Below are 13,105 nucleotides of genomic sequence, written 5' to 3' on the forward strand. Positions count from 1 at the left end.
ACGGTAACGACCGTATGAGTTTGCGACTGCTGACGAATCCCAAAGGAATGAGTAATTTTTAAACCTCATAACTTAATTTTTAAAACTACTGCAATGTTTCATTTCTTCCGAAAGAGAATTTCCCGTTTTCATAACTCACATCCGCTTGAGATTTATCAATCAATTTTTGAAAAATAATTAATTAATAAAAAATATATAATTTTTTTTTCGGTCGTAAATGCGAACCGTCGTAAGTCGAGGACTACCTGTATATGTATATATTTTTATTTTTCTCATCTCTCTGTATTTTTTCGAGCATTGTGGCGCATCATAGACATAGACATTAATACCACAATGGTCCAAGCGTAAACTTAAATGAATAAATAAATAAATAGAATTATCACGTCAGAAACTTCGACCCGTACAAATGGTTGTTTTGACGTTGATACGTCTGTGTGCAAATCCAACCGTGTTCCGCGCACCTGAAAGCCATCTAATTAGTCTAATAGCCGGTGATTATGTACAGACGGGCTGGATACGGTAGTTACATGTGAGCAAAAACAACAACAACCGACTCAACAAGTGAAACGACCCAAAGTGTTATTGCATGTTGTTTCTGCTGTTTTTTTGCTATTTTTCATCTCGTTACAGACGGCTTTGCAGAAGGATCTGGCACGTCCTCACGACCCAATTTCGATCCTGCTGGTTGTGAAGTTGGCATCCAAAAATAAACAATTTCTTGAAGGGGTCGAACCCCGCGTATTGCGTATTGTGCGAGTTTTCAGCGAGGCACGTTTTCATTTTCATTTTTTTTTAACAACCTCTCTCATCTCCGTTCTCCGGGGTGTGAACTGGTTTTAGAAGCAGTGCTCACCCTTACCCGTTCCACATGTGTCAGTGGTGAATAACCGGTCAGTGAGGGTTATTTTATACAAGCTGGCGTTGCCTGGCGTAGTCGGGCATTTCCCGTATAACAATTCTAGTGTAAGATATATAGTATGAAATGATTATTTGAGTTATTCAAGTTAAGGGACTTAATTTTTTTTATTTTTTATACATATATGTACATATGTATATTTTTATACCAAGAAGGCGTTTCAGGAAAACCCCAATGCGCCTTCCTGGCCAATTACAAAAATCCATATAGCCAGCATACATCATAACCAGCAGTTTAGCTTAGTGGAAGCGTATATATTTAGCACCACTAAGGTCAAAGGTTCGAGTCCTCGCCATCTGCTGGTTAGATTTGGGGGTTTTGTGACTCCAAATCAGAGTTTGCCAATTTTATCTGATCATTGCTGAAACGGTTCCTGAAAATTGGTATTAGATCTAATCCTGTTGTCACAAAATCTGCCTGTGTATAATTTGTAATAATTATACACAGTAATCTGAAATCTATAGATATCTCTATAGACATCTCTATAATTTCGTATTTATTATATGTATAAAAATTGTATACAAAAAAAAAATCTAAAAATAATCCATAGATGTCTCTATGATTATTATTTCTGATTAATTGTTATATGCTATATATTCTGATGATATGTATGTATTACTGTATTTCTGATTTTCTGATTGTTTATGTATTTTGTATTTCGTTAACGTACACCCGTCGCATTGGAGCAAATCTGTAATGGCGAGTGTATATTGATTTGTAACAATAAAAATAATAATAAAATAATTATAACAAAGCATCATAGAGACATCTATGGAAAAAATTTTGATAAACTTTCATTTTCGGAGAATTTTATATGAATCGTCAAATTTCGAGATGCTGAAAAACTTGAAAATTTGCTAGACATTTATACATTCGGTACATTTTTATTTTTATATTTTAGCCAGCAGTATGACTTAATGGTAGCGTGTATGTTTAGCACCAAGTGATCAGTGGGTTCGATCCGCTATACTGCTGGTTAGATTTGGATATTTGTCAGTCTAAGTCGATCGTTTCTTATCAGAGTTAGACAGATAATTGCTATATACTCATCTGTAGAAAAATTGCTAGGTAAATTCTCACCTTATATAATGTTAAAAGTTGGGGATGAGTATGAAGCTGTACAAGCATTTTACCAATTATGATCATAAAATAAAATACGCCATCACGAGATGGAAACACTATATGATTCAATCAATCAGTATTCGAGAAAATTTTGACGAGAATGTAATATTGTGGCTGAAAACGTACATAGTTCAAATTCCACAATGAAAAAGGTTGGCCGCTCTTTATATGGTAAATACAATATATCGAACGCTGCGAGAAAAATGAATGCTGATTTTTCATGTGTTTTATGTTTGTTTTTTTTTTTTATTTAACTTCACGTTTTCCAATAATTACATTTCTATTCAAATTTACAATCGAAAATTAAAATGGAAACCGGTTCTACCTACTACATACATATAACTCGTGGTGAATATTTGCCTCCAGTGTTTTAACCCTTAATTATTTCCGATACATTCTTGTAGGGATAATATAATACACACACCTACCCTTATGCATATGTATAACAAATGTACAAAGGTTCCATCCATAAATTACATGACCCTTTTCCATCGTTGAAGTTATTCAAAGCGTGTATTCAAGAAAAATATTTTAAATCATCCTATCGAGACTACATAAGTACGGTATATGAAACACAATATACCTGTCGGTCTAACAAAACACACATTAATATAAATAAGTATGGTATAATTAATGTAACATTAAATAGTTTATAAAATTTAGCGGCTCCAAATTGAAAATTGTAGATTAGAAATCAAACATCGAGCTTTTAAAGCTTTTTTGTATGGCTGCCCTATAATTTCGAACATGAAGATTCTACGATCCATGATAAGGTACTGTGGAATAGTATACCAAATTTGATTGTTCTATATTGAAAGCTATGGAATTGATAAGCGTTTTTGAATGGAAGTCTTTGAATTCCAGGCTCCGAGCCCTTCCAAAACCCATCTAGTGTCTGTTAAGATATATTAATACCAAATTTTGTGATCATGGGTCAAAAATTGTGGATCTATGTACATGCATATGTATATAGCATTCAAAAATACAAACAAACGGTGACCCGACAAAGCCGCGCACGACATTTCCGGTAATTGTATTATTACGCACATTGCGATCGCCCAAAAGACATTTTTGCCATGAAAATCACAAATATGGAATATTTGGCACTCGAGTTCTCGTTAGTATGATAGTTATCGTTAGTATGATGGACTTTTCGGCTGCTAGATGTCCCGTTATAGAGATTTTAGTGACTTTTGGGCGAGCGCTTTGTGAGAAATAATCACCGAACCGACAAGGCAGTGCTGACTAATCCGCTCCAACAATGCCGCATAAAATGAAACTACAAAATTTAATAAAAAATAAGTCTATTTGGGAGACAGTAGGATAGGAAAAAAAGGTACATTTGAAAAGCACGTATAAGCACTTTGAGCCAACAGCATGGCTCAGTGGTTGGTTGAAGCACCGATAGGTCGCGAGGTTCGATCCCGTGAGCTGACCGCGATTGAAAAGAATTTATTTTGAATATAATCTTTAATGCTGCCGGTCAGACTTGGATATTTGTGACTCAAGTCGATCGTTTTCTATTGGAGTTTGCCAATTTATCTGATTTCATTGTTGAAGCGGTTCCTCCATCAAATTGACAAAAAATATTTGAATATGATTTCAAAAATTTATTATCTATAACATAGATGTCCCGCTAATTTTCTTATATAATAATAATAATAATAATAATAATAGCTTTTATTCCAGACGATGAGGAGAATAGTGCAATCCCCAACGCCCATATAAATAATATATAGATAATAAAAAAAAAAAGTATTGAAAAATAGTAAACAAAAAATAAATAAATAAATACATAAGTAAATATATAAATATTACTGATAATAAATAATAATAATAATAAATAATAATAATAATAAATAATAATAATTATAATTATAATAAATAAATAATAATAAATAAGTCTAATAATAATAAATAATAATAATTTTATGTCTATTCAAGGCGGTCGGTGTAGCAGTTCCATCCATCGAACATACAATGAAGAATGCAAATGAGAAGATGCAGCAGCAAGAAGACAATTAGGCGACAAAAATATACGAAGACGTAGAGAGGCCGCTCTCATCCTGAGAATGGCTTCAAAATGAGGCACATGCCCTTCTACAAACATTTGCGACGCGCTACAGCTCCTAGGTAACCCGAAAAGAGCACGGTAACAGTTGTTGTATTGTACCTATATATAATATATATGTACATACGTATAGTATTTGTATTATGATTACATATATGTCTGGTCACAGAGACTCGTTAGAGTATTATGTAATGTCACTGTGGTTAATATGTAAATAAATAAATAAATAGTACAGAAGATTCGTTAACTTTAACTGTATGCAACCAAATGCAATCATTTTAAGTGGGCTGTACACCCGAAACCTTAATTTTGTTACCGTTCCTTTCTTCGATATATGTATATATTGAGTGAATTCGACAATATATATATATTGAGTGAATGCGACAGTTGCGCTTCGACCAGATAAAACGTATTTTAAATTGACAAAATCGAGGTTTCGTATTCTCCTATTTTCTCCTCCAAAACTGGACCAATTTTTAAAAAAAATTCATCATCGGTATGAGAAAGATACTTTCTGTGCATCTATCGGCGTATTTTTTTTTAAATCGACCGTTAAATAAGCACGCTGGACTCGTTTCGTGGGTGTAAAAAAGAGGCGATTTTATAGATGTTTGGCGGCTCCTAGCTCAATTTATATTTATACAAATCGTATCCCGTTCGGAACTGGATACTTCCGCCACTGACGCAAAGAGTAATTTTGAAAGCAAGCAATGAATACACAAAGCATATTTCGACAAGAGCGTTTTGAATATCCTTTAACATGAATTTCTCCTTTATTCGACTGAGAAAGTTCGTGACGTCAAGTTTCAGCAAAACTTTAGAACGCTGCACTCGACGAATATCTCTTCAATAGATACGTACTTGGATATATCTATACATCTCTCGAGATCTAACCATTCATATGTATGTGATTTTGTTTGAACATATGTACATACCTGCAAGCAGCGAACAAATAGTCCTTACGAAGCAGAGTTAGATAAACTTTTGGGATCTGCAATCTACAATCGCCGAGTTATAATAATTACCACCGACTTCGGTAGTTCTAGATTTGCTTTAACCCACATGCTTACTATAGGTATAAAACTTAAATAAATTTAGCCAGCAGCATAGCTCGGTCGTTAAACTTCTGCTTAACTTCGAGAGGCGCCGAGTTCGATCCCATGAGCTGACCTCGATTGAAAAGAATTTTTCTGAGTATATCTGTAGTGGTGCTGGTCAGACCTGGATATTTGTGATCCAGGTCGATCGCTTCCTATCAGAGTTTGCCAATTTTTTCTGATTTCATTGTTGAAACGGTTCCCGGTAAAGTTGGCTAAATACCCTTCCTACCTACTATGTCACCACTATTTGAGATTGATTAATTTACAATAAAATTTATGTACAATTTATATGTGCCTCGTAATTCAGCGACTTGTATAATAAAAAAAAATGCTGCAATTTTTGTAATTGGCCAGGAAGGCGCATTGGGGTTACCTGTAAGGCCTTCCTGGTATATACAAATGTAAAATATATATATATATATATATATATATATATATATATATATATATATATATATATATATATATATATATGTATATATTTAAATGGTCCAATTTGAACAATTCTGTATACATTTACATACATATATTCAGCCAGCAGCGTGGCTCGACGGTTGCATTGATTCTAAAGCACCAAGAGATCGCCGGGTTGTATCCCGTGAGCTGACATCGATTGAAAAGAATTCATTCTCAGTATAATCTAAATGCTGCTGGTCAGACTTGTATATTGGTGACTCCAATTCGATCGTTTCCTATCAAGTTTGCCAATTTATCTGATTTCGTTGTTGAAGCGGTTCCTCCATCAAATTAGCAAAAACCATCCTGCCCTCTATGTCAGAGTCACGCAAACTTTCGGTATTCACGGAACACGTTGTTTGCGTCTCATAGAGTTTGTCAGCTACGTACATACATACATATGTACTTTATCAGCAGTCGCTAGCTAGTCCCTACATACATAGGTAACAAAACGTTAACTAACATCGGTTTTCTCTCTCACACGCGATCTCGCTCGCACGCATTCGATCAAAATGATGCTTACGCTACTACAAGTCACTAAGTTGCCATGCTCTGCTCTGTCACCACTATTTTAATGATTGGATGATTTCAAAATTGCATTATCTATAACATAGATGTCTCGCTGATTATTATATACTAGTGAATAGCCCGATGAAATATCATCGCATGGGTATAAAATTATTATATACCCGTATAAAACTAAAAAAAAAATCCGGAACCGGAACCATTATTTTCGTAGACTCTCATAGATAGTTTTCAATTCTTTATTTGTAATAATTTTCAATTCTTAAAGTTAACGTTAACAAAATGTAATATTTTCCGATTATACACAAATGGTCATTGACCTCGTAACGTTGAATATTATTATTACACATAAAAAATTACGTGCATATACATATGATGTGTATTTACAACACGTATTCTGGGCGAGGATATGGCATGCGACGCGAGCTCGTGAGGGCCATTGCGTTTGGATCGGAGGGTCCGAGGTTCGATTCCCGGCGCCCGCGGTGAATGAAATCAATTTTTTTCTCGAATATCGTCAAAATATAAATAATTTAAATTTAAATTATAATTATAATTTAATTGAAAATAAATACATAAAAAATGGTTCAAAATCTCGCTAAATGAAATTATTAAATTACGTATTTTTATATGGCGAGAAGGAATATTTCAATTAATGTTTAAAAAAAAAAGGCGAAATGAAAAATTGGATTTGGCGTGATGTCCGAGACCATTAGCTCAATTTAGATCCATATTCAGGCTATTTGGGGTGATCGGTTCGAGTCGCGACAAAGTCGTCTCGTCGAAAAATGAATTGATCGATTTTTATCGATTCGTTCATTATGTTCGGCGAGAGTTAGGACACACACACACACACACACAACCACACACACACAGATTACCGTCTTTATATATATGATAGTATTTGTATTATGCTTATATGTCTGTTATTATATATTGTATTTGTATTATAATTATATGTTAGATCACAGAGACGCGTTAGAGTATTCTGTCATGTCATTGTGACAAAAAATATATAAAAAAATAATAAAAAAAATAGCAATATGATATATGGTGATATATGTATGATATATGGAGAAATGGGTGGATTCGTACCATTTATGGGTATGTATGGCTCGTTGATTCAGACCGTGTCGTCGTAAAGCGAATCGGTCGTATAACAGATCAACGACGACTCCTTCAACGGACTGTAAAACGGAAATGTTCGTTATCGCGTTACTTCAACCCGGTTCCTTTTTCAACGTTTTTCCAATCCGTTCAATGCGACGTAGAAATATATGTATATGTATATACGTAGTGTGGGGGATGAGGGTTAGAAGATTTCTTTGATAAAAGGACCACTGTTAAAACTTATGGAGTGTATCGGCAGAAGAAAGCTTTCGAACGATGTATTTGTGAATCTATGTATGTTGTTTTTGTATGATAATAATATTTTAAGATTCTTTTGAAAAACTAATGACCTGGTGGCAGCGACTTTACTCAGTATATTGAAAGATGTTGAATGTTTTGGGGGGTTGAATTGGGGAGCAGCGTGGTAAAGGGAGGAGGGAGAGTCAGAAAGCAATGGGAATCCACTACAAGAGAATAGTAGCAATAGCCTCGGGTGCGGTTCATTGATCAATTCCGTTTCAAAACCACCCATTGAAATATCAACGGGCACAAAATTACTTTTATACAAAATCAGTATTGTGCCCGTTGTTTCAACGGGTGGTTTCGGAAAGGAATTGATACACGAATTGAAATAAAGTTATATCTATATATACATACATATACATATATATAAAAATCAATGTTAGTCTGTTTGTCTGCCATGTATGCGTTCCTATACCATTCAACCGATTGCGATGAAACTTACAAGAGCTATTGTGTGCATGTCCGCGATGGTTTCTGTAAAAAAAATCTCCCAAAAACTGGAACGGGAATGAGTGGCATTGCATGGCAAATAATTTCAAATCAGTTCGCAAACTACGTTGTTAGGGTAAAATAAACAAAAAATTGAATAATTGAAAAAGTATTCGCCGCCTTCTATTGTTTTTTTTTAGTCAAGTCAAGTTCGCCGCCTGCGTTATTCCTACAAACTGGAACGGGAACGAGAACGGGAACGGGAATGGGAACGTGAACGGGAATTGCATGTGTTATTGTGGCATTGCAACGCATGCCGGGTTCAGCTAGTGTTATATATATATATATAAATATAATGTGAACAACCGTCTCGTTCTCCGACGAAAGGGTCTCTTAGAATGTATTCGTTGGGGGGGGGGGGGGGTGGCCTCATGTTGAGGGCTTTAATGGTCAAATTCCTTGACCTTTAAAGCGGGCTTTAAATATATAAATATTATGTAAGGTAATGTATAGGCGTGCGCGCGTATTGAGAGTAAAAAGTCGAGTGCGCTCACTATACGCTCGCCGTTCACTCGCGTCGAAATGTGAATGAATGTGTGTGAGACTTTTCAGATGTGTGTATGTGTGTACGCATCCCACGCATCTGACGCTGACGTCACCCATTCTAACTCAGGCGCTCAATATCAGGAGCACATTCCAGACACTTCAAACCACCCCTCCCCCACTCACTTCCCCGCTACCCCGCGTCTTATCGACACGATCGGTCGTCACGCCACATCCCTATGCATAACGTACGTATGTTACTGGTATTCTGAAATTTATTTTTTTGAAATCTCCATACTTGACCACGCACTCACCTATGTACGTACCCACAAACATATGCATTTTTATTAAGGCTGCTGACCAGACTTGCATATTTGTGACTCCAAGTCGATCGTTTCCTATCAGTTTGCCAATTTATCTGATTTAATTGTTGAAGCGGTTCCTTATCAAATTGTCAAAAACCATCCTATCCACTGTATCACCAGTATTTGAATATGATTTCAAAATGTATAACCTATAAGTTTATGTACATATGTACATACAAGTATAATATCATAGAAGTTGCTCGGGGGCAACCCAAAAATGCAATCATGGGAAAATATAAAATTGGGTCCATCAGCTATGCTTGAAAAATTAATTTAATTTATTTTATGCTGTTTTTATCTCACGAAGACGTATTTTACATCACAATTCGTACAAGTTTGGTTTATTTCCTTCTTTGAAAAATGTCTCCATAAACATTCTCAATGTGCTCAATACACTTCGAATGTACCCAAATTTGTTTCCTATATGTACATTTAAAAACTATCCTTTAGAATTTTTTAAATATGTCTTCATGAAGTTAAAACAATATGTGTAGATACATATGTATGTTAATCTATTATTAAAATTAAATAATAAGTTTTTTATATATTTTTTTCTAATTAGAGAAAAACACTTCAAGAACAAATATACGAACCCATTAATGAAATCGACTTTAATTCTAAATTACCGACTGAAAGCCGTTTCAGGAAATAGAATTGCGAAAGCAGGCGATTACCTTGCTTCGTCTAATCCAGCACTAATTCATCCCATAACCATCTTCATCTAGATTAAATGTCTTTAAAACTTCTACAAAATTCAAAGGCATAATTTTACCGCACCTCATAAGCGCATTTATAAGGAAATTGTATGCTTTTTACTCACAACACATACATATCGTATATAAATGTATAAATATGTTCAAATACATTTGTCGTCTCTGGGCAATATTGAAAGATAATGAGGATGTTTTTCCTTAGAACGAAATACAAACATTTCCGTTGGCTGGATAACGTTTCCTGAACACCAAAGAGTGAATCCACTTGAACTCTATGTATATTTTTAGGACTCTGAAAGAAAAGGGCTCTTAAAAAATAAAGGTGAAGTCTTGCACCCGAACGGAAGCACTCTTAATTTAAGACTCGTATTGGAAATGGAATAAATTATAAGCACCTACATATATTATTTGTAAATCGTACGAAAATCCGAAAAACATTATAATTTATAAATTTTACATTATATGGTTTGCCCATCGTGTGACGATTGATGGTATTGTAACGTGGAGATTACACTGAGCAACAAAAAATCACGTTTTTGAGTTAACAGATGGGAGACTAACCAATCTTTACTAACTTTGACCCACTGAATTCGAATATGATAATGATTTTTGTTGGTTGGTGATCGTTTACGAGATATGACCGTTAAAAAAATGCGATCGCCTAGATCGATGTTCGTCAACCGCTGATTGGCTGATCGCACGTTCACCAAGGTCTCAGCCAATCAGTAAGCCGTATGCAACAGCCAATAAGATCTCGCGACTCATTGGCCAACAATGGCTCAAATGCTGGCTATTCGACGGGTCAATAATAAACTGCCACTACCACTGCCAATCCGCTACTTATGTATTACGGATTAGATATATTTTAATATACATATTATACATTAAATACAAAGATTTTTATTTAAATACTCATTATTAAAGAGCGCACCAGAGTGCACCGTTCATTGTTCAATTGTTGTAAATGCATTGTTAAAGGTTCGCCGAACCTTTTTTTTTGCACTCTAATTTTGTAAATAGAGCCAAACCGCCCCGATTCCTAGAAAAAGCATGTTAACTAACCTCTACTATATTTTGTTTATAAAATTAAGACAATATATCAAAAAAACCTAATTAAGAAATCACCAATTCTCTCCGTAAACTTTGATCATGAGTATGGCAAAGTGCTCAATCTGCCAAAGTGAGAGGGGGGCGAAAAGGGAAAAAGCGATCAGAACACTGTGGACAAATGTGCCAGTGTGGACTATAGACGTCACCGTGAACGAAGACGCAGTATTTTCAAACATGTCTATTACGATTATTTTTCACCATGGTAATGGCGGACGTCATTTCCACTTATATTGATGACCAAACGGAGCAAAGTTTGAAAATGATCGGATAAGAACCCAAACTTCGTCAGATAACAAAATCGATTCTGAACTAAGAAGAGGTTAGTAAAAATAATTGTCAACGTCATGTTATAGACATCAAAACTTACAGTAATATTATTAAAGACCTTGCATTGAATTATATTGTAATAATATTATACATAAAGTAAAATAAGAAATAATTAAAAAAAAAAAAATATATATATATATATATATATATATATATATATATATATATATATATTTTACGTCCTTACAATGTTACAACACATTGCACGAATGCGACAGCATGCTCAGTTCTCGCTACATTGGATCGACTATAGGTCATATACATATGTACATACTGTTAGTATATAAAACAATATTTTCCGTTCGAACCAGTTAAAAATGACTTAACTCGTTTCGGTTAAGGTAATCCAATTACTTTCGAGCGCAAACTCAAGCAATGTGCTGAAAATTTTTACGGCGTGAAAAATATTGGAGCGTATGCATAATTTAAAAATGTAATTTAGATTTCTCTGGCGATTTCATTCATCATTTTCCGCCATTAAAAACCTGGAGTAGATTTAAAAACAAATTTAATTTTGAAATTTTGCGACGTATATTTTACTTCATTTATGTACATATACATATATGATATAGTATGTATACCTATATATTATTATAATCCATTAACTTTTGGCATATTTTTATAAAGATTGTATATTAACGATAGTATCGATTTTTAGAATGTTGACTAAATTTTAATCGTATTGCAAAATCAGCACACCATTGTTGAGACTTTCCATTGTGGGTATTTGAATTTAATTTTATATATTTTTTTCTGTCGAAAGGTAGATTCCATATTTAATTTTAATTATTTTTTTCATTATCCCTAAGGAGGGATTGCGAGGAAACTTTTCCCGAAGAAAATCGATTCCAAAATGTATTGTTGTTTGAAAATAGCTCCTGGTTGGCGGAGAAAGCGTCTGTTTTTGAATTCAAATCTTAAAATTACACAATAGTGTCTGTGCTTACAAAAGAAGATTAATCCTAAGTGAATGGAGATCTTTTTCAGACCTCAAATTAAACGGTGTAATAATGAAAACCATTCGTTATCAGGAAAACAATGAGCGATGTATCAAATACTACATATATTTGATATACATTTGTACGAATATGTATGTAGTTAGCTTCCGATTTAAAACTCAGCACATTTCCAATTAACCCTTTTAAACGGAAAAAAAATATATTATGGCCAGTACACTATCTCAATAAATATTTTTCAATAGAAAATACTCAATATAAAATAGTATTAACAGTGGAAAAAAATCCTAAATAAAAATACGTACTTTTGACTTTTGATTTGAACTGGACGACTACTTAGAGAAATTTTAAATCTGAAAAGTACTTCAACTGAAAGATAAAATATCCGACTATAGATTCCAATATTCATTTTGAACAGGAAATTGACAGATTTTGAGACATCGACCGAACAACACCAAGATATAGAAAAATCGCGCGATTTAAAAAACACATATACGTACATATCTCCGAATCTCGAGCCAATCAACATTTTTTATTACCAGATACGTGTTCACTGGGCATAGATCTATAAGAAAAGTCATATCTCGTCTCTGAACCATTTTTCGTGTCGAACAGTGTAATCTCTCAGTGCTGAGAGTACACGCCGTATATAAATATGTTACGTGCTTCATTTTGAGCCGACTGGTCAACGGATCAACATTAAACTACCTTAAAAACATTTTACGGATTAACGGATCAACATTAAACTACCTTACTCACTGCGTCTTTTATTTTGATCTATGGAATTTTTTCTTCACGTCCACGCTACATTATATGTATGTACATATATAGGTATAGATATAATATACAACATACTAGTGGCTTCGCTCGGTATTTGTAATATTACCCGCTTAAACATAGCTAATGTAATAGTAAACATTTTATTAAATTTATTTGAATAGTTTTATTTTATTTAAATTTATTTTAATGGTTTTATTTTATTTAAATTTATCTGAATATTCATTTGTTTTTTTATTAAATTTAACGTTCTCAAACCTTAAATACTTACATACAAATTCT

At 33.9% G+C, this 13,105-nt stretch overlaps 1 protein-coding gene across 1 annotated transcript in view; it reads left to right on the forward strand.

Annotated features, from left to right (window-relative positions):
* Positions 1 to 13,105, forward strand: part of LOC143915909 (uncharacterized) — a 120,440-nt gene that overhangs the window by 97,239 nt on the left and 10,096 nt on the right. The window lies entirely within an intron of this gene.

The sequence above is a fragment of the Arctopsyche grandis genome, chromosome 8 (assembly GCF_051622035.1).
Source record: "Arctopsyche grandis isolate Sample6627 chromosome 8, ASM5162203v2, whole genome shotgun sequence".
NCBI lineage: Eukaryota > Metazoa > Arthropoda > Insecta > Trichoptera > Hydropsychidae > Arctopsyche > Arctopsyche grandis.